This window comes from Ambystoma mexicanum, chromosome 9 (assembly GCF_040938575.1).
Source record: "Ambystoma mexicanum isolate Mex_15411 chromosome 9, UKY_AmexF1_1, whole genome shotgun sequence".
NCBI classification, from domain to species: domain Eukaryota; kingdom Metazoa; phylum Chordata; class Amphibia; order Caudata; family Ambystomatidae; genus Ambystoma; species Ambystoma mexicanum.
Genome location: NC_090931.1, coordinates 1,281,116,082 through 1,281,137,735, shown reverse-complemented (window position 1 = coordinate 1,281,137,735; position 21,654 = coordinate 1,281,116,082). Strand labels below are relative to the sequence as shown.

Genomic DNA, 21,654 nt, shown 5'->3' with positions numbered 1-21,654 from the left:
ACAGGCCAATTACATTGCTTGACGTGGAAAGCAAGTTGTTTACTAGTCTGATATTAAGAGAACTTGAAACATGGGCGAAACAAAACAACATAATCCCTAAACAGCAGACCGGATTTAGAAGAGGCCATTCAACCTCTCTGAATGGTATAATATTAGCCTCATTATCAAATCTGAAAGATAAAAATAATAAAGGAAGACTTTATGGAGCATTTATCGATCTGTCAAGTGCTTTTGACATGGTAAATCGAGATAAACTTTGGAGCAAATTGGAACAGAAAGGGGCACCGAAAACTCTAATTAATATACTAGTAAAACTTCACGAAAGAAATACAGCCAGAGTAAGATTAAATATGGATGGATATTTGTCAGAATATATAAGTATAGATAGGGGGGTCAGACAGGGTTGTATGGTGGCTCCATTTCTCTTTAAGTTTTATTTGGGAGACTTTGGAGCCGCTCTAGAATCCTCATCCTTAATAAGCCCAAAGGTGGGGTCCTTGGCCGTAAGATGGCTTATGTATGCGGACGACATAGTCCTTCTTGACAGGACTCCCATCGGTCTACAAAGATTGTTGAATGCCCTCGGCAAGTATATGAAATTAAATGACCTGGTTGTAAACCCTGACAAATCTAAGATTGTAATTTTTGAGCAGAAAGGTCGCAAAGAAACAAAATATCGGTGGTCAATTGGCAGTAACTAGATACCGGTGGTAAAAGAAGTAATGTATCTGGGTATTACTGTGTATGCGACCCCTACAGTTGGGAAACAGTATGGTGAAATCCTGGCTAAAGGGACACAACTAATAGCCCAGATGAAGAAGATTGCCAGCCTTTATGGTAAATTTTCGATTATGCCTGTTATAAACTTCTATGTGGCCAAAGTAATCCCTGTACTATTGTACGGAATTGAAGCCAAACCTTCATTGTGGTCAATAGACTGGCAAAAAATAGAAGGTTATATTTGGAAACAGGTATTAGGATTGCCTAAAGGATTACATACGATAACACTCAGATATGAGCTAGGATTAAAATCTTTAAAATACGCAGTTGATTGGAAACTTCTTTCCTTCTATAGGTCAATTATTGTGCCAATGACTAATACACTATATGGAAATCTCCTAGAAAATATGAATCTTGATTCCTCACTAACTTTGACAGAACTCAAAAAGACGGCAGAAAATCGGCTGACTTATTGTGAATCAGATAAATTAACACTGAATTCAAACCCGCTGAAAGTTAAGAAGTCCTTATCTTTGAGAGATTGGATTTCAACAGGGGATACGGTGAGATCATCCTCTATTCCTGAAGGGTTTTTTAAGTACGGGAAAAAACAGGGTATTATACCAAGATACTTGATGAAGTTCCCTAACCCAAAAGGAAGACAAAACTTTATGAGGGTACGGTTAAACTTGATTAAAACTGGATCAGTATTAACCAAATGGGGAGTCACTGAAGGGGCCCGGAGTCTATGCACGGAATGCTCAGATTTAAGCAAACAAACTTTAGAGCACCTGCTAAGATTCTGTAAAGGCACTTGGAAAATTAGGGTGGAACATTTAGGGAATTCAGTTGGGTCATTGGATAGATTATCCTCTGACACTTTCTGGGAAAGAATGATTGCGGGCCATGAAACAAAATTGACCCTAAATATTTTAAGGGTCTTGCAATTGACAGGTTTTATATCGTCAGAATACTGTTGATTGATTGTTGAAGTAAGGGAGAAAACTGTTTTATAGGAAAATTAGATATTGATGTGATGAATTCAATTTTAATATGCTAACTTTATAAGATTGTGATAAATTAGTTTTAAATGTTATCTAGATATAATTTATAATATGATGTTTGCATGTATATACGTTTTGCTTTTGAATGTGTAAAAAAACCCAAATGTGGTTATATCACAATAAATAAAAAAAATAAATAAAAAAAAGAAGGCAGATCTAAAAAATGGGACCAGAATCAATAGGCCTGTGCCAAAGTTAGTGGTACAGGGCAAGGGCCCAGGAGCAAAATGTTCTCGTAGCTGCAGTCAAGCCTTCGGTTAACGATATTTGAAATGGTGGATGCAAAAGTTTTGAACAGACAATGTTAAGAGAGGGGGGCGGCCAACCCAATAGGTAGGTAAAGGATTTAAAACGCCTTTAGAGCTACCGCAGAGAAAGGGCAGCTTGGCAGAACAATGTACCTTTAAAGTGAAGAAGTGGCTCCTGCGGTGGCCGTTGTTCCTGGTAGTTCCTGCGGTTTGAGGGGTCCAGCAGAGGAAGAGGGGCTCTCGTCGTGGAGGAAGGTTCGAGGTACTGCATGTTAGGCAGAAACCTGTGCAGTTCCCTTAGGGACCACTGAAAAAGATTAAGATTACAGGTGTTAGCAGTAAACCCAATTGGTAGCAGTCTGCACCACCCAGATTTACCTGGTAGCTGCGGCTGAGCAGTCAGACTTCTCTCAAGAAGAGTTAGGCAGTATATAGAGTATACACATTAGGTACAAAAATACAGTAGCACAATCAAACACTGACCAGAGCTTTGGTATAAAAGTATATAATTATTTATTTAAAAACACACTTGTAAAAATACACTGGCACTAATATGTCAAGCAAGTTCAAACACAGTCACTAGAAATATATGCACCTCCCTGATTAATTATTGGACAATTCTTAGGAAAAGAACACCACTTATTATCAACACAGAGGTGAGCGCTTAACCAAGATGGCACTCCAATAATTATTTAAAAAGGGAGAGAAAGGGCAGAAATAGGAAAACACACAATACCAACACTTTTAAAGAACCACAGCAAGTCGGGAAAGGCAGGGTCTACTGTAGAGCAAAAAGTTCATAGGCCAGGCCCACTCTTGGAGAGAGCAAGGCAGAATGTGCCCAAGATCACACAGTTGAAGTACACTTTAAAAGTCTTTGCAGATAGTTCAAAAAGAGTTAGATCAGTTCAGAAAAGTTAGTTAACAGGTCCGAGGTCACCCCAGGATAGAGAGTCAAGGATTTACGGGACACCTTGGACAGTCTGTTGCAAGGGAGACCAGGCGGGACACAGTACCTGAAATGGTGAGAAAGCTCCAGCGGGGGCAGTTGTTCCTGGCAGCGGGTGCAAGTCGGTGCTTCGTCCAGGGGAAGAGAAGATCTCTATGTGGAGGAAAGCTGGAGGTCGTTGCACTGCCAGGGAGAAACTTGGGTTGGAGTTAGAGAGGCGAACACAAACGCCATTTTAAAACCGAGTCCTGGCAAAAAGACCCAACCGGGGAATAAATATTAAATAAATAACCTGGCGGTATCTTTAACAGTGCACCAAAATGTGGTGCGTTTAAAACGAATGGGAAAATCCCATAGGAAATATTCCGGTGGAATATTTTGCGTGGTAACCACTGCCACAAGCCAGAAACTCGACAAGGGGGGACTGGACAGTGCACCCTTGAAAAACAGACCCAGGGGCAATCGAATTACCCCTACCAGTACTTGCTCAATATGATGGTTTGTACTGGTTCTGTTCATAATTTAAGACTAGTAAAGTCAATGGTGACTTTACATGCCCTAGGAGACAGTAGTCAGTCCCAGGGTATGGAGTCTATGTTTGGGGGCCACTATGACACCCCTGTGTTACTGCACTGAGGGTGCTGTGTAACACTCTTACCAAAAGCACATGAAGCCCTATGGAGTAAAAGACCCCATAGCCCATAAAACACATTACAAAGTCAAAGGACATTCTCAAATCATGCCTAAGAGTGGGAGAAAAGAGTCTCACTCTTAGCAGGAGAAAAGAATAAACCCCAAAAATCCAGCAAAGTTGCTGGGGGACTCACTAGGTTTGGGAAATTAGCCTCTACAGAGAATTCTCCCTAAGACTGCACTACCCAGGGATGAAACCAGTCGCGGTGCTGCCAAACGAAGTTTAAAAGGTACGCTCCTTTTAATCGCGGTCCGGGTCGATAGCTGCCTGGCCATCCGGTCTCCAAGTGCAGGGCACTGGCGATTCGACCACAGCAGGTTCGAGAAGGCGATTGGCAAACTGGTTGGCCCCACCAGCTCAAGGGAAGGAGGCTCTTTCGGATGAAGATCTCCTCTCGTCGTGTGGAGAAAAGTAGTGAGACACTGCAGCAGAGTTTCACCGGGGGCTCAGTCGTTGCAGATGTCTTTGGCTTCTCTCCTCTTCGGCTTCTTAGTTCCAGTGGCAACGTCTTGCTCTTCCAGTCCTCAGGACCCTGCTTTTATGCAAAAAGAGCCCCATTCATACAGCCTACCTGTCACTCACACAGTGGAGTGGTCATCTTGGCGGGAGACCCTCCAGCCTATCAGGATAGAGTGCGATATGGGTTGCGGAGGCAACCCTGTCCAGGGATCCTACTCCCCCTCCCACACAATGGACCCACCCCAGTGGCGCCGGAAGGAGGGCTTCTGGGCAGAAGACCACCAAACGGACGAACAAAGGATCCCCGACCTGGGTTAGGATTGTAGAGAAAGACACGAGAAAGAAGTTATATGAAAGTTCTGGCAAATAAAACCCACCGGAGCAAAGTTAATATTAAAATGTACCCGTGGTATGTTGGAGGCTGTCAGAAAAAGTGGTAGCCTCGAACAATGGGAAAATCCCATAGAGAAATATTCGCGGTTGAATATTTATGGTAGTAACCACTCCCACCAGCCAGAAACTTTTTAGAGAGGTACTGTACGGTACCCTCTCGAAAATGAACATAGGGGAAAAACGATTAACCCCTTCCAGTACCTCCATAGTAAGATGTGTGTACTGGTTTAGTTCATAGAAATTGACTAGTAAAGTCAATGGGGACTTTACATGCCCTGGGAGACAGTAGTCAGTCCCAGGGTATGGAGTCTATGTTTGGGGGTCGCTACGACACCCCTGTGTCACTGCACTGAGGATGCTGTGTAACCCAAGTGAATAAAGATGGTTCCTATGGGGGAGAGAAAATCCCATAGTCATTAAACACAAAAATAGCCTAGAACACACATAGCAAAAATGCCTAAGAGTGGGAAAAAAGAGTCTCACTCTTAGCAGGTAAAAAGAAACAAACCCTTCAAATCCAGCAAAGCTGCTGGGAGACTCTATAGGTAAGGGAAATTACCCATAAAGTGAGAATTCTCCCTAACATCCAAAGACCCTCAACCTCCTACTAAGAGACTCTTTACTGAGACTCCAGTTCAGGGGCTGATTTCAGACCCATTCACTATTGAACCTTACCAGCAGTATGGTGAGGATCCAGAGATACAAACACTGGACGACCAGGCAGGGGTCGACTATTATGGAGACGATGAGGACCAGGATAAGGAGGAGGAAGACGAAGGCAGAGGCCTATAGTCTCGACTCTCCTATTCCCAAGGACCCACCGGTGAATGACTCACCTGTGGATAATCGGCCATTGCTGAATGAGGTTTTAGCTAAAGCTGCAGCCCACTTCCAGATAGACACTCAGGGGCTTAAGAAGAGAGGGACTTTGAAGAGCCGATTATGGGGGATAAAAAATCCATTGCCCAAGCCATACCAATTCTGAAGTCTATTCAACGCAGAATTGACCCTTCTCTGCTCACCCCTAATCTTACCCGGGCAGTTAACCCAAGAATAGAGAAATTAATCAAGGCCGCTCCTCCGACCCACTTTACATAAGGGGTCAGCTAAAACCCAACTCATTAGTGGTCACAACCACCAGGAAGAGGGCGGGGACACCTCTAGCATCTTCTGAATCTCCCCCAGACAAGGAGAGCAAAAAGATATATGGGCTAGGAAGGAAAGTGGCTTCTACTTCTGATTACCAGGCAAGAATTGCTAATACCACCACTCTGCTGGCAGTTTACAACTGTCACCAATGGGAACAGGTAGCTGCCCTCATTGCCTCCGCATCTGAACCTCTAAAGAGCCAGTTGGCCCAGATTGCGTCGGAAGGAAGATCGGTGTCCGGATGCATTCTCAAGGCTACCTTTGACGCAGCAGACAATGCAGGCCGGCTTATCGCAGAGAGCACAGTAATCAAGATACACGCTTGGCTGAGGCAGTTAGGGTTTAAACCCGAGACCCAAGCCACCCTCATCGACATGCCGGTGGAACCAAATGTCTTATTTGGAAAGGCGGTGGAGGAGGCGCTCAAAACAGCCAAGGACGAATATGACACCCTAAAGTCCCTTGGACAACTAACTAATAAACCCACAAACCAACGAGGGAATAATAATTTTCGGCCCTCTCGCGGCTACAATTCTGAGAGAGGGTCTAATTACTTTCAAGGCCAAGGAGCATCGTGGGGAGGCAACCAACAGGCTACCCAAGGTTTCGCCACAGGCCAAAGGAGGGGCCGTGGTAGGGGGAGAGGCAGCCCAGGTAGTGGCACTACGCCTCCCAACGAACAGTGACATTCCACTCTGGGTCCCTTCCCATGCATCCCCAGTAGGGGGGGGCGCATTTCCACCTTCACCCACGCATGGGAAGGGATCACTTCGGACAGGTGGGTGTTGTCCACAGTGTCCGTGGGATACTGTATTGAACTGTTGGAACGCCCCCACGACCATCCTCCAAGACAGAAATTACACTCCCTGGACCATCAAAGAATCCTCCTCGAGGAGATCGTCATACTTCTTGCATAGGACGCGATAAAACTCATCCCGGGCAACCAGGTAAACAAGGGTATTTATTCAACTTACTTCCTTGTACCAAAAAAAGATCTAACAATGCGCCCAGTATTAGACTTACGCCCTGAAAACAAGTATGACAAGCCTCAGAAATTTTGCATGACTACACCAAGAGGTAATCCCCCTACTAAAAAGAGGAGATTACATGGCAACATTGGACATGAAAGATGCCCATTTTCATATTTCCATGTTCCCAGCGCACAGAAGGTTCTTGCGTTTCAAGTTAGACAGCCAGCACTACCAGTTCAAGGTGCTGCCCTTGGGTATAGCCTCAGCTCCAAGGGTTTTCACCAAGGTATTGGCGGTGGTGGCGGCGCACCTACGCAGGGAGGCAATCCAAGTGTACCCTTACCTGGATGACTGGCTCATCACTGTGGAAACCCCCGTAATTTGCAGATCCAACATTCAAAGAACTATCGACCTCCTCTCTCAATTGGGCTTCTCAATAAACGAGAAAAAAGCAAGCCTGGTGCAAAGCACCTCCAAACAGTTCCTAGGAGCTGTCATAGACACCAAAGAGGGGTTGGCCTTTCCATCAGAGGAAAGAATTTGGAATCTGTTAATGCAAATTCCTCAATATCAGTCTGGTCGCCAGATAAGAGTGCGCAAAGCGATGTGTTTACTAGGCATGATGGCATCATGCATTTACCATGCGTCCCATGCAAGAATGGTTGGCGAAACAGTGGTCTCAGGCAAGTGGTCAGTGGGACGATCTAGTGGTCGTTCCGCCAACACTAGTACAGAGTCTTCGCTGGTGGACAAGAGAGAATCTTTCAAAGGGGAAACCCTTTTTTTGATCCAGAGATACAGGCCGTAGTCACAACAGACACGTCCCTGTCAGGGTGGGGAGCACACCTCCTTCAACACACAGCTCAGGGTCTCTGGTCTCACAATGGTTCAGAATCACATCAACCTGCTAGAACTTCTGGCAGTCTTCAGAGCCCTTCGGGCGTTCGAACCCCACCTAATCAACCTGTCAGTGCAGATCCTAACAGACAGAACGACCGCAATGTTTTACATAAACAAACAAGGGGAAACTCGTTTGCCAAAACTGTCCAGGCTTGCCCAGAAAATTTGGATATGGGCACTCAGACGGAACATTTACCTGTCGTCTCAACATGTTCCAGGGGATCTCAATTCACTAGCGGACGCTTTGAGCCGAGAACCCCTCCCAGAAGAACACAAATGGTGTCTACACGAAGAAGTCGTAGGAGACCTCCTCTCACAGTGGGGTTTCCCCACTATAGACCTATTCGCCACAAGCGAAAACAGACAATGCCCAGGATTCGCATCCAGGTTCCCCCAGCAAGGCTCCAAGGGGAACGCTCTATGGATGAACTGGTCAGGGATGTTTGCCTATGCTTTTCCACCAACCCTTCTGATGAGGAAGGTGGTCAACAAGATACACAGGGAATCGATGACGCTCATCCTAGTTGCTCCTATGTGGGCGAGACAACCGTGGTTCCTGCACCTGCGCAAACTGGCGATGTGCGAACCCATCAGACTCCCGTGCTGGTACAGCCTACTCTTCCAGCAGGGAGGGCAAACAGTGCATCCTCAACCCAACTTGATGAACTTGGCAGTCAGAATTTGGCCATCTCAATTTACCACACAGATGTATGGATATCTTAAAAGAATCAAGGAAACCTAACACATGGCACTGTTACTTTGACAAGTGGAAAAGATTCGTTCTTAGGTGCCAGAATAAACAAATCAACCCAGTTGATTGCACTCCTTCCAGTATTGTCACCTACATGCTCCACTTACTGGACGCAGGGTTGGTATTTAATTCACTCAAGGTACACCTGGCGGTGCTGTCAGCCTACACCACCTCCCATAACAAGGTGTCATGATGAAGGTGCCAGTTGTCAAAGCCTTTATGGAAGGGGTGAAGAGACTCCACCCTCCAATTTCTAACCCACTGTTAGGCAGAATCCTGTGTAGGGACCACTACACACAATTAAGACTACAAGTGGTAATAGAAGTTCACCTTTGGTACAAGCCCGTACTACACTGTTAAGGTGGTAGCAGTAGCGGAGCAGCCAGACTTATCTCAAGAGCATATGAGCAGTAGTAGAAATTATACAAAGGACCACAATTACTGTGACTCAAGCAAACACTGACTCAAGGTTTTTGGTTGAAAAGTAAAAATACATTTATTTCTAAACCATCTGTTGGTAAAACACTTCACATCTATTAAATAAAATTCACACAAACACAGAACAAATCAAGATAAGTACCTTATGTTTTGGCGGACCGGTGTTGTGAAACAAAAGACGTTACCGGGAATACGTATGCAATCACTTTTGACAGTTCGGTCTTCTCCAGCATGGGGTCTGGCATGGATTCACATGCTCATGAATATTCCCCTTCGTCAGGCTGGGAATCCTCGGTAATGAAAAATTCAGTTTCAGTTTCGTTTCTGAACTGTCTTTCTCCTAATAACCAATCACTGGTCTCTGGGTCATACTGGCCCCAGCCAATGACTGCCCTCTACCTAAGCCCCTCCTCTGGCAGCCATCTTCAGATTTTTACCGCACGTTCAAGTGTTGGGAGTCCTTGTGCTATAGCTCTCAAGCTTTTACTGCGTTTTGCGATTTTTCAAAGAGTTTAATCTAATTTTTTCGGTCAATCGAGCCTCAAGCTCCACCGTTTCTACTTCCGATCAACGGGGACCCATTTCGGAATTTTCTACGCCCCCCAAGGGCAAAGTTTTCGTCGAGTTTTGCTTCTTGGCGGATTCCAGAAGGTCTTTGAGGCCTACCCCGCGTGGAGATGGCCCAGGACAAAGGAAACATGACGCCCAGATCCAAGCTGTTCAGGAGCTGCCCTGGATGCGGATTGCAGAATGTCTTCAAGGAGGATGAGCATTCCAGATGTCTCTACTGCCTTCACGAAGACAAAACGCACGTGGAGAAGGACTGTGCGTTTTGCAAGAACATGTCGGAATGGACCATGAGGGAGTGGCGTGTCCGGCTCACCAACTGGCTGGAAGGGAAGAGCCCAGCGGTAGGTAAGAAGAAGAAGAGGTCCGAGCGGTCTTCTAAGACTTTTGAGAGCACTCTGGCGATGGGGGCCCAACATAAGACAAAGCACCGCGAGTCCGCGGGCACCGGGAGCGCCGATCGGTCGGGCTCCTCGGCTGCCAGGCAGTGCGCACTTTCACCGACGCCATCAACCACGAGCCAATGCTCTGGCTTGGGGAAGAGAAAATCGGAGAACCCGGGTAAGTTTCAGGAGAAGCCCCGGTTGATCCCGACGGAGACAGCCGAGGGGGAGCGAGGCAGCGACCCTCCACCCAAGGTGAAGGCTTCAGGCTCGCCCAAGGTCGTCAAGGCCTTGATTTACCCGGCTAAGGCCTCTATCGAAGGAGTCACGGCAACCCTGGCGGAGCCTGTGGAGGCGACCTCGGGGCCTAGAGTTTCCCTGCCACCACAGAGGGAATCGTCTTTTCAGCCCATCGATAAGAACCCCATGAAACCCCAGGTGGAAAAAGAGGGGGGGGCCAGTGGCCATCACGGACACAGATAAAGCCTCTGAGGAGGAGCTGGCTGGAGTCGCGAAGATCCTGAACAAGAAGTTCTAGGAAGTCCGGTCCCACGGGAGGGATCCCGACGAGGCGGACGAGGAAAGCGACAGTGGTGCCGACGAGGAGCCCGTGATGGCGGAGGATTCCACTATCGGCAGTTGCTCCCGTCGCAGCCAGTACCTGGGCCACAAGACAACTCAGGATCGATCTTGATGGTGATCCAGGCATTGTGTACGGAGATAAGGACAAGGTTGCCCTTTCCACCAACGGACGATCCAGCGGAGCCTGGACTATCGGGAAGCCCTCCAAGCAAGCAGAGGAGAATTCGCCCCCGACCCCCTCCGCCCAGCCAGCCTTCACTGCCTTCTCAACCTTCATCGCCCTCTCCTGATCCTAGGGATGACACTGGGAAGGAGACGGCCACGACGTGGACGGATGTCGACGGTGGTGACGACGGGGTGGGCCTTCCATCACCACCTCCTCGGGCCTCCCCGCCCGACGAAATTGGCTCCTTCCGCGCCATGATCGCCAGGGCATCCGAGCTCTTCCAGCTCTGCCCCGGGGAACAGAAGAAGTAAGGTTTCCTCTACCAACGGCGTGAGGCCAAGAGGAAGACGGTCCTCTCGATTCCCTTACTCAACGACATCTGGGACGAGGGGCTGTCGCTCCTGAAGAACCCGGCCACGACCGCCGCCAGGAGAGAACGGTACCCATGTGCCTTAGGGCGCAGCCGACCCCGGATTCGGTCGTCTCTGCGGCGGCCAAGAAGAAAGCGGCGGGGGCGACAGCTTCAACTTCGACCTCCCCGCCAGACAGCGAGGGGAAGAAACTGGATGCCATGGGACGACGGGTCATCTCGTCGGCGGCGACGACGATTAAAGCGGCCAACTCCCTTGCGATTGTGGCTCGCTACGACAGGGAGCTGTGGTTTAAGATCGCTCCCCTGCTGGACTTCCTCCCGGACGACAAGTGGGCAGAGGCCCTGGAGATCCTACAGGAAGTTGAGGTGGCGTCGGACCACGCTGTAACAGTGGCCACGGACATTGCTGACACCGGTTTTCGCCAGATTGGTAACAGCGTTTGCCTTCGCCGGCGTGGTTGGCTCAAGGCAACCTATTTCCGCCAAGACGTGCAGACCAGGGTTCTGGACATGCCCTTCGACGGGAACAATCTGTTTGGCAAGACTGTGGACGAGTCACTGCAGGCCATCAAGGCCGACACAGAGACGGCTCAGGCCTTGGGGGTTCTGCAACGACGACGGCCGCCCTTTCGGAACTCCGGAGGCAAGCAAGGTGCCTCCAAAGGATTCAGCGGCGGCTCCTCGACGTACCGCCAGGCGGCTCGCTCCTCGTCGTAGGAGGCCTACAGAGGACTTGGCAAGTCAGGAGGATCTCGTCGTCGCCAAGGAGGCCAAGGCGGCAAGGCCGCTGCCAAGCAGGACTGAACCGGCCTTAGCGTCGGGCCCCCACCTGAGCACCCCGGTGGGAGGCCGTCTGGCGAAGTTCGACAGCGTGTGGGAGTCCATCTCCACCGACCGATGGATGCTGAATGCCCTGGCCCGCGGACACACTCTCGAGTTTCTAATGAAGTGCCCCCGTGTTCCACCCGTGGCCAGGAAGGAAAACCACATCCCTTAACTGCTGCTGGAAGTAAGGGCGATGCTGAAGAAAGGAGCCATCGAGCTCGTCCCAAAGAGGCTCCGGGGCTCCGGAGTGTACTCACAATACTTCCTCGTTAGAAAAAAGACCGGCGGCTGGCGACCCATCCTGAACATTCGGCGTCGAAACAAATACAATCAAGTCCCAGAAGTTCTGGATGGTCACCCTCCAGCACGTGCTGGGACAGCTGGAGGAAGGCATCTTCCTATCGTCGCTGGACTTGGAGGATACCTATTTTCACATCCCCATTCTAAAAGGACATCGAAAGTTCCTGAGATTCGTTGTCCAAGGGCGACATTATCAGTTCAAGGCCCTTCCCTTCGGATTGAAGTCGGCGCCCATGGTATTCACCAAGTGCCTAGCACCAGTGGCGGCGCAGCTGCGCCTGCAGGGGATCCACGTCTACCCCTACCTGGACGATTGGCTTATCTGAGCAAAGACAAGAGAACTCGCTGCCGGGCACACTGTGAAGACCGTCCAACTGCTCACGGAGCTGGGATTCTCAATCAACTTCGTGAAATCCCACTTAGTGCTGTTGCAAGTCACCCTGTTCCTGGGAGCCAGGCGCGACACAGTGGCACGATTGGCCTCTCCGTCGGAGGAAAGGACGAAGGCCATCCTGGGCAAGGTGCAACGGTTGTCACCATGGACGTGGCCAGGGTGAGGTCCATCAAGTCTCTGCTCGGCATGATATCCTTGTGCATCTACCTCGTGCGCCTGTGCAGGTTGCGGATGCGTCCACTACAAGAGTTCCTCGACGCCCGTTGGATGCAGGCGACGGGCAGCTTCGAAGACAGGATCTCGCTCAACGAGACCTTCCGCCAAGCGATCCGCTGGTGGGGCAACGGCGCGCATCTGGTGGTGGGTATGGACTTCCAGACCCCGGCACATCAGGAGACGGTGACGACGGACGCCTCACTGGAGGGATGGGGGGCACACACCAGAGATCTCCACGCAAGAGGCCTTTGGCTCCCGGAGGAGAGGTCACTACTAATCAATGTCCTGGAGCTCCGCGCCGTGTTTTGGAACCTCAGGTCGTTCCTTCCGTCCCTCAAGGGCAAGGTGGTAAGCATCTTCGCAGACAACACCACCACGATGCTCTACATCCGGAAGCAGGGAGGCACCAGATCCCAGCCCTATCCAAGGAAGCCCAAGATCTGTGGCACTGGGCCTCACCCAAGGGATGTTTCTGGTACCCTTCCATCTGGCAGGAATAAAGAACACCATCGCTGACTCACTCAGCAGGGAGCTGCGCTCGTGCCACGAGTGGGAACTGCGTCAGGATCAAGTGGATCTACTTTTCGAATGATGAGGCAATCCCCAGATCGAACTATTCGCGACGGCAGAGAACACAAGTGCCGGAGGTTCGCCAGCAGGTTTTCCCAGCTGGGGAGCATGGGCGATGCCTTCTCATTCACCTGGGACGGCCTGTTCCTGTATGCGTTCCCATCGTTGCCGTTGCTGCTGCAACTCATCAACCAACTCAGACGGTCCCGGTGCAGGATGATCATCGTTGCACCGGCGTGGCCGAAGCAGATCTGGTTCCCGGACCTTCTATACATGTCGGCATCCCCCCCCAGTCAAACTGCCGACGGATGCGGACCTCCTCGCCAGAGAAGGAGGCGCCAACCTCCACCACGACCCGGGGTCGCTTCCTGCAGCACTAGAGTTTGGAGGGTACGATATCCCAGCGGACTGCAAGGAGGTGCTTGCAAAGGCCAGGGCGTCCTCAACTCTCAAGTGCTATGGACACAAATGGAAGAGGTTCTCTGTCTGGTGCCGTGCACAGAAGATTAACCCTCTGCGGATTACGGCCCCTCAAATGCTGCCGTACCTGCTGTCGCTGGCCAAGGCGGGGCTAGCTCATGCCTCCATCAAGATACATCAGGCGGCGATTTCCCACTACACGAGGACGCCGGGGCGATCATCTCTGTGGTCTCATCGCCTGGTGAAGGAGTTTATGAAGGGACTGTTCTGATTATTCCTGTCGGTGAAGGCTCCGGCCCCGGCATGGGAGCTCAACGTGGTGCTGGGCAGGCTCATGGGGCCGCCATTCGAGCCTCTGCATTCGGCACTGTTGAAGTTCCTATTGTGGAAGACATCGTTTCTTGTGGCCATCACCTCCGCACAACGGGTGGGAGAGATCCAGGCCCTCTCCTGCAGACCACCCTACCTGACATTCCATGGGACGAGGGTGGTGCTGAGGACCCACCCCTCCTTCATGGCCAAGGTGCCGCCGGACTTCCATCTCAACGAGCCCTGGGTGTTACCTGTTTTCTTCCCGTTGCCTTTGTCGCCGGCCGAGAGGACTTTGCACTCGCTGGATGTGGCTAGAGCATTGAAGTTCTACGTGGACCGCACAAACAGTTTTCGGCAGACATCACAGCTGTTTTTGAACTTTGGGACTGTGAACCAAGGGAAGGCCCTCTCGAAGGCTTCCATTTCCAGATGGCTCTCGGGCTGCATCATGCACTGTCACCGGTTGGCAAACCGACCGTTGCCCGGCCATCCGAGAGCCCATTTGACTAGAGCGATCGGTGCTACCACGGCGTTCTTGTCTGGTGTGCCCCTGCTGGACATCTGCAGGGCTGCTACCTGGAGGTCGACTCACACCTTTATGAGATTCTACTGCGTTGACCGGGATTCCAGGGAGGAGTCCAGAGTTGGCCAGGCAGTGCTGCGCAACCTGTTCGCCTGAAGGTGGGCCTGGTGAGGGGGTAAGAGATGCTTAATGTTGAGTTGTGTGTAAAGTGTAAATGCTTAATGTTGAGCCTTGCCACCTCCCGTGGTTGTGCATGTGTGTACTGCTATGTATTCTTGTATTCATGAGCATGTGAATCCATGCCAGACCCATGCTGGAGAAGGAACAAGTTACTTACCTCTAACTGTTGTTCTCCATCATGGGTCTGGCATGGGTTTACATGCGAACCCTCCCTCCTACCCCTCTGTGGCTCTTCTCTTGGTCCTACTGCCACTTTACGTGCTACCAAATCTGAAGATGGCTGCCAGAGGAGGGGCTTAGGTAAAGGGCAGTCATTGGCTGGGGGCAGTATGACCCAGAGACCAGTGATTGGTTAGTAGGAGAAAGACAGTTCAGAAACGAAACTGAAACTGATTTTTTCTTTACCGAGGATTCCCAGCCTGACGACACAGAATATTCATGAGCATGTGAATCCATGCCAGACCCATGCTGGAGAACAACAGTTACAGGTAAGTAACCTGTTCCTTACTAAAGATACGCGTATCCGCGGCAAGAAATGTTACCGGGGCAAAACACACTTAGCACTTGGGTTAACCAAAGAGAGTTGGGGGCAAAAATCATAGGCAATACTTTTGTCAAGGCAGACAGAATCAGAGAGCACTCGCTGACAGGAAAACAAAAGTCAATAGGCCGGAGCCTTGTCAAGTGGAACCGGGTTCCTGTTGTCGAGGATCACACAGTCAGACAGTTCAAGATTCAACGTTGCCAGGAGTACTTGGCTATTGTCAACAGAGGAAGCAAAAGTTATAAGATGGAAGGAAGACAAGGGCAAGCCTTGGACGAGGAGGAAAAGGGATTCACCCTAGTTCCTCGAATCTGGACACAGTACCTTATTCAATAAAGAAGCTGGTGCCACGCCAGTTGTTCCTGGTAGTTTACTGCAGACCCACGGTTCCTGGAGCTTCGGTCGTGGCGACAAGAAGGACGACGTCTGGAGAGGTCTGCACTACTCGGGGATGAGGCCAGCAGCAGCGACGGTGAATAAAAGGTGTGCTCCTTTTAAAACAGGAGAGGCTCTTCGGATGGCTATCCGGACCACTACAGCAGGGTGCAGCGATTTCGACCACGAAGAGGATCCTCTGGCTGTGGAAGATGAGCTGATTGACCCCACCAGGCTCAATTGAAGAAGACTCCGGACTGGATCTTCTCTGGTCGTTGAAGGGTAGATAGCTCAGGACTGCAGCAGGGCTTCACCGCGACAGGGTAGTTGCAGCAGCCATCTTCTTCTCCGCTTCTCTTCGGTTCCTTGTAGTTCCAGTGGCGATTCTGACTTCCAGCCCAAGAGTCCTGCCTTTTATGTGAAAATCCCCCATTCACACAGCCTGGCTGTCAATCACGCAGGAGGGGGGTTGTCCGGCCCGGACAACCACCACAGCCAATCATGGCAAAGTGCGACTTGGGTTTCCTAGGATACCCTGTGCAGGGGGTGACTACACCCCTCCCTCACATTCAGCCCACCTAGACAGTTAGGCGTCCAGAGGAGGTCTTCTTGGCAGAAGCCTGCCAAAAGACGGTGAACAAAGAAGGCAAACCTGGTTTGCCGCGCAAAATAAAACACCAGAAGGACTTTAACAAAAAGAAATGGCGAATAAACCCAACCGGAGCCAAAAGAAAGAGTATTTGGTCAAGCGGGTTTATGTTTGAGGCTAATATAATAGCCTAAAACAATACCACGTTTATATAGTATAATCCTGGTAGAAAAGTTAGGGTCGATACCACTGCCACCAGCCAAGTCTAAATGTCAAAAGAGCAAAACAAAGCTCAAAGAGGCACAGACAGCAAGGGGTAGGATTTAACCCGTTCCAGTACTCCATGTAAGATGGGTTGTACTGGGTCTGTAGTTTAAAGTGACTATGTAAAGTTAATGTCAACTTTACCTGTTTCTGGGGGACAGTAGTCAGCCCCAGAAAGAGGAGTCATTGGGAAGTCTTGGAGACAACCCTGTGTTACTGCACTGAAGGCGCTGTGTAACACACACAACAAGTTGGGCTCATGGAGTGGTGTGCTCCAGAGTCCAAGATTACCCGACAAGCAGAAATGCACATGACAAAACATAGTTAAGAGTGGGAAAAAGAGGCACACTCTTACCAAGTGGAATAAGTAAACTCCAGAAATCCAGCAAAGCTGCTGGGTAACTCACTAGGTGAGGGAAATTAGCCATAGAATGAGAATTCTCCCTAACACCCGCCACCAGGGTGGGACCTTAATGTGGGGCTTGCTAAACTCATGGGACCCCCCCCTTTGAACCCATGCATGAAGCTAGTCTCAAACACCAGACTTATAAAACTGCCTTCTTAGTAGCCATTACATCCATAAGAAGGGTCAGAGAAATCCATTGCAGGATCCTTTCTTTACTATACATAAGGATAAACTGGTTTTACGAACTCACCCTAGGTTCTCACCGAAGTTTATTTCCAAATTCCATGTTAACCAGTCCATTGAGCTTCCGGCCTTTTTCCAAGAACCCAAAAGCTCTTCTACTACGTAGACAAGACCAGACCGCTAAGAAAAACAGATCAACTGTTTGTCTCCGTAGCTACAGGCAGAGAAGGAGATTGCGTCTCTAAAGGTGCCATCTCTAAATGGATAGTTAAAGGAATGGTTCAGTCAAAGTTTTTTATTGTCCCTACGGGTCGGCCATGTGTTTTTAAGCCTAAATCGCTCTTTTTTAGAAAAATTTCCTATGGACCTTACCCGAGTTTTCGTCCATTAAACACACGCGAAAACAGGCAGTAGGGCGCCGCCATTTTGTGATAATCCTATCAGTTGCCGCATCGCCCTGGCTGACCTGCTTTTGCGGCACTAAATCATATCCCCCGCCCCTGAACCTGACATTATCAAAACATTCATATTCCCCGCCTCTCTCCGTGACGTTACTGTGCTGCGTAGGCAAACGCGCCCAGTCGTCTTCTACGTGACTTCACACAGAACCTGGAAACCAACACAGATTAACTCACAACACAGCGCGCCACAATTCGGAATATGAAACTGTACTTTCAAATCAAACAGCAACACTGTACATTTGGTAAAGTACATTTATTTAACATTAAATGTTTATAGAATATTCAGCAATTGGCATATTAAATCGGAATGTCATTTTTTGTCCGTTTTATCGTGAGTCACGCGCTGTTCCTTTATGGTACACAGGGTGTTGGTTTCGTTAAAAGAAGCACTTTGGTCGCCCGGTGAACCGCAAGGCCGTTCCATCAACTAGGCACTAGGCCAGCGTAAAGGTTGATATGTTGCTTCTAGCCGCTAGTACCGCATAAGGGCATATGGGCCCTTGGCGATCGACCCATAAGATCGTCAAAGTGGTGCAGTTGTTTACGATAAGCTGCAGCTGGCGGTTGAAAAAACACCATCTGCCGGGGTCTGAAACTGGTGGCAGTAGCAGTAGGGTAGGCTATACCTGTTTTGAAAACATAACAATTATAATTAGTCTCGCCAGCCGATCTTTATTAATATTATTCATTTTATTTATTACGGCCGATCTGAAACTATTTGCTTTCAAGGACAGTGCAATGGAGTATGTTCGGCTCTAAAATCAATGCGAAAACTAACAAAATAAATCGAGGTTAACACACAATGAGAAACGACTGTTTGTCTACATGCTTGTGGAATGTGGACCTGCATGCCCATGTGCCCGGTACAAAGACGATCACACAAACGTTTTACTTGCTCTTCATTCATTCATTCATCCATTCATTAATTCTTCATTCCGGTATAAAAGCGTCTAAAGAGTTACTTACATTATATTTGCAATTTCCTTTGTGTCTCTGCGTAATGCAGTCTGTAAATCCCACTGTGCTCTTGACAACGATTTTTCGTATACTGAACTAACATGAAACTCTGTCTAGTTTCAGAATTTTCTGCCTTATCGTCTTTTACGTTATTGCACCCCTCCTTTAAATGTAGTCCTTTCGGCATGGTCCCTGTCTCTCAAGCTAAAAAAACAATAGAACCTTATACTGCCAGTGCGAGTTGTGGGCCTCTTCAGGCTGCCAGCTGAAAATCAAAGCCGCTGACCTTCACTCTAAATGAGCATACATTCTTACTTTGAAACATCCCGTGTAAAGCCATCTTTGAGAACTTGAATTTTCGAATCCATCTATGAACTAGGCCTCAATGTACAAATGCGAACTGGCTTCTCTCCCATCTGCAACGGCTCGCTTGGCGCGTTCTGAGGCCCTCAATTTTGTCCTTGTTGTCCGCGAGCTTTGCAGCCCTAGAGAACCATAACTATGGAGACATTGACTTTTTGGGGGAAGGTCAGGGAAAGTATAACGTACCCGAGGAGTTGAGTTGAAAGTGAGATTTATTGTTTGTTTTATTATTTGCAATACGCAAGCCCCCCCCCCCCCAGTTAACAGTGCGCAGCATTTACATGAGATTGTGAAACTTAGTTAGAGCAACAAAAATATATACATACACATATTGACAAGGTCCGCGATATGAGGTGAATAGAGAGAGAAGTCAAAGATGACACCCAGGTTGTTCGCCACCCAGGATGGTGAAGGGAGGGGTTAGGGTTAGCATACTTTGTATGTACACTGTACAATAACATTTATCTACAAAAAGACAATCATTTTACAATTATTTAAACCGGGATTTGTACTTCACAACCAGCTCTGCTTTGGTTGGACCTGGCACAGTGGCAATGTTTGGTGGCAATGCATCAGTGCTCTGCACGGAAACGTTCAAAATTCCATACCTGTGCTTCTCGAGTACAGCAACAATAAGGCTTTTTACAAAGTCGAACTCCATTTCCTCATAGACTGGTTTGATCACCCATTGCTTACTTCTTTTAGAAAACACCTTAGTGTAGCGAGGCATCCTTACATTACCCGTAGTCCTAGATTGTTCACGGCAGAGATTCTCGTTATGGGCCAAGACCGCAAGTAGAGTCCTATGTTTCATGCCCTGTATGCTGAAATGCAAGCGCTTTGGCCTGTACTTTAGGCACGTATTGTGGAACACCTGCAAACCTCCTGTGTGACAGAATTCTGTCAGTCCCCTCAAATCTCTTGATAGAATTTTATCGAAAACAATCTTCTCAATGGCTTTGTGTGTCGGTGAAGATGGAATCAACCACTTCTACTTCCTTGCCTCCTCTGGGGACAAAGGGCCATGTTCACATTGGTGGAAATGTAGGTTTTCTGACCAGCGGTGAAAGTTGGTACAGTGGTGCATCAATGACCGCCATTTTTCAAGTAGTATTTCCACTGACCCTTCACAAGTTTTGGAGCTCCACCAGAGATGGTTGCTGATAGACTGGGACCACTGTGAAATACTTTCCAAACCTTTTTTTTTCCCTGCAGCCGAGATTTTCTTATTGATTGATTTAGCAAGATGCCATACATCAAATTGATGTTTAATATGTGGGAACTGCTCTCTCATTGTCTTGTCAATTGAAACGTGTCTGTCCGTGGCTATGAGGTCGATGTGCATTCCCCTCGATTGTAGATATTTCACTGATTTTATAAATCCTAGTTTCTCCATGGCCACTGAGGATGTACATTGTGTTACCTGCACAACCACCAAACTCACAATTTTCTTTCTTACTATCCATGTCCTGAAAGTGGTAGGTGCAGTACTTGGCAGAAAATCCAGGGCTGTCGCACTGTCCATCGCCGGCTAGCCTGAATCGTTTCCTTTCGAATGTACTTGCTAGAGACAATTGTTCAATTTTCCAAGCATCACTAATGGCTGGAAACAGATAATCATGTTGGTATTTGTAGTACTGTGTTTTAGAAATGAAATGAAGTCCCACAAACTGAAAGAAAGACTCTAACTTTCTAAAACTGGAGCCACTAAAAAGTGATGCAGCTGCACACAGTAGATTGCCTGCTGGCAGTTTCCCCAGCATCGGTTGTGCAGACCATGAGAACATATGATTTAATCTACAGGCGGCATGTATTTTGACGTTAGGGCCTTGTTTTTGACGAGTCACATGAATCAATGGCTTCCCACATACTTTCCCTCTGATGGAATGCCCACATTTCAGCATACTTATAATATCCATCAAACAACTGTCGAATACTATGTATTTGCTCTCTTTCTGTCATCCCGCATCACACTTGTTTCGGACTGCATCGTGGAGGACATATCAGCAGCATTGAAAGAAATAGCTCCTATATCAGGTTCTGATGCGTCGGTGAATGCTGCTGCTGGTTCATTCTCTGTCATTTCAACATCTGTTACTTCAACATTGATGGGAGAACACAACAATGTCGACAGCTTTTTTGGTGGCAATTTTCTGGCGGGTGTAGATTGTGTGAATTGATCTGCGACTACTTCCGAGCCATCCTCAATACATTCAGTATCATCTTCTTGTGGTGGTGCAGTCGCACTGTAGCAATGGTCCATTACAACTTTACTGGATTCTCCGGACACATTCATTTCATGTTCTGGCCATTTGATATGAGCATCTCTAGTCTCAACACGCGGCGTCGAAATTAATAGTTCCTCCATAGTGTAAATGGTCTGGCAAGCAACATCTCTTATTCGCTTCACTGTCTGTGTATGTATAGTTCGTACACCCACGGGTAACTAGAGGACAGATTGGAAAAGGGATGTTCAGGTTAAACACAAGATAAAGTATGGTACAATTGACTGGAAAAACATAAAATAGTCCCCAGCACAAAGAAAGTCTAAAGTTATGAACTGTTTGTAACTAACCTTATTTTTGTTTCTTTTCTTTGCAACTTTCTTGACTCGACCTTCAAGATCTGCACGCTGTAGCTCCGATTCGTTTCCGCATCTCTTCCCTTCCTCTTGCGCTGCAACGACTATATTTTCTGTATCCGCATAGACAGCACGGAATGAGGCTCCATCGACTCCCTGAAACATAGTACTTTCATTACTATGTATCACAATATTGATAACATAAAACACACGTGAGGACGAACACAGAGGTACATCTCAATAGCTCAACACGAATTAAACATTGTGTAGAACAATCAAACGACAAGTATTCGAGCTCTGATGACCTAGTTCCATGGAACTGTCAGTATCCTTACCTCTGGCTCTGCATGCACTGCCATGAATGATTGTATTGGAGAGGAGGCA

The 21,654-nt window shown here is 48.4% G+C and overlaps 1 protein-coding gene across 1 annotated transcript in view; it reads left to right on the top strand.

Annotated features, from left to right (window-relative positions):
* CEP70 (centrosomal protein 70) overlaps positions 1-21,654 on the top strand; it is a 1,232,997-nt gene that overhangs the window by 767,837 nt on the left and 443,506 nt on the right. The gene's annotated exons all lie outside the window — the stretch shown is intronic.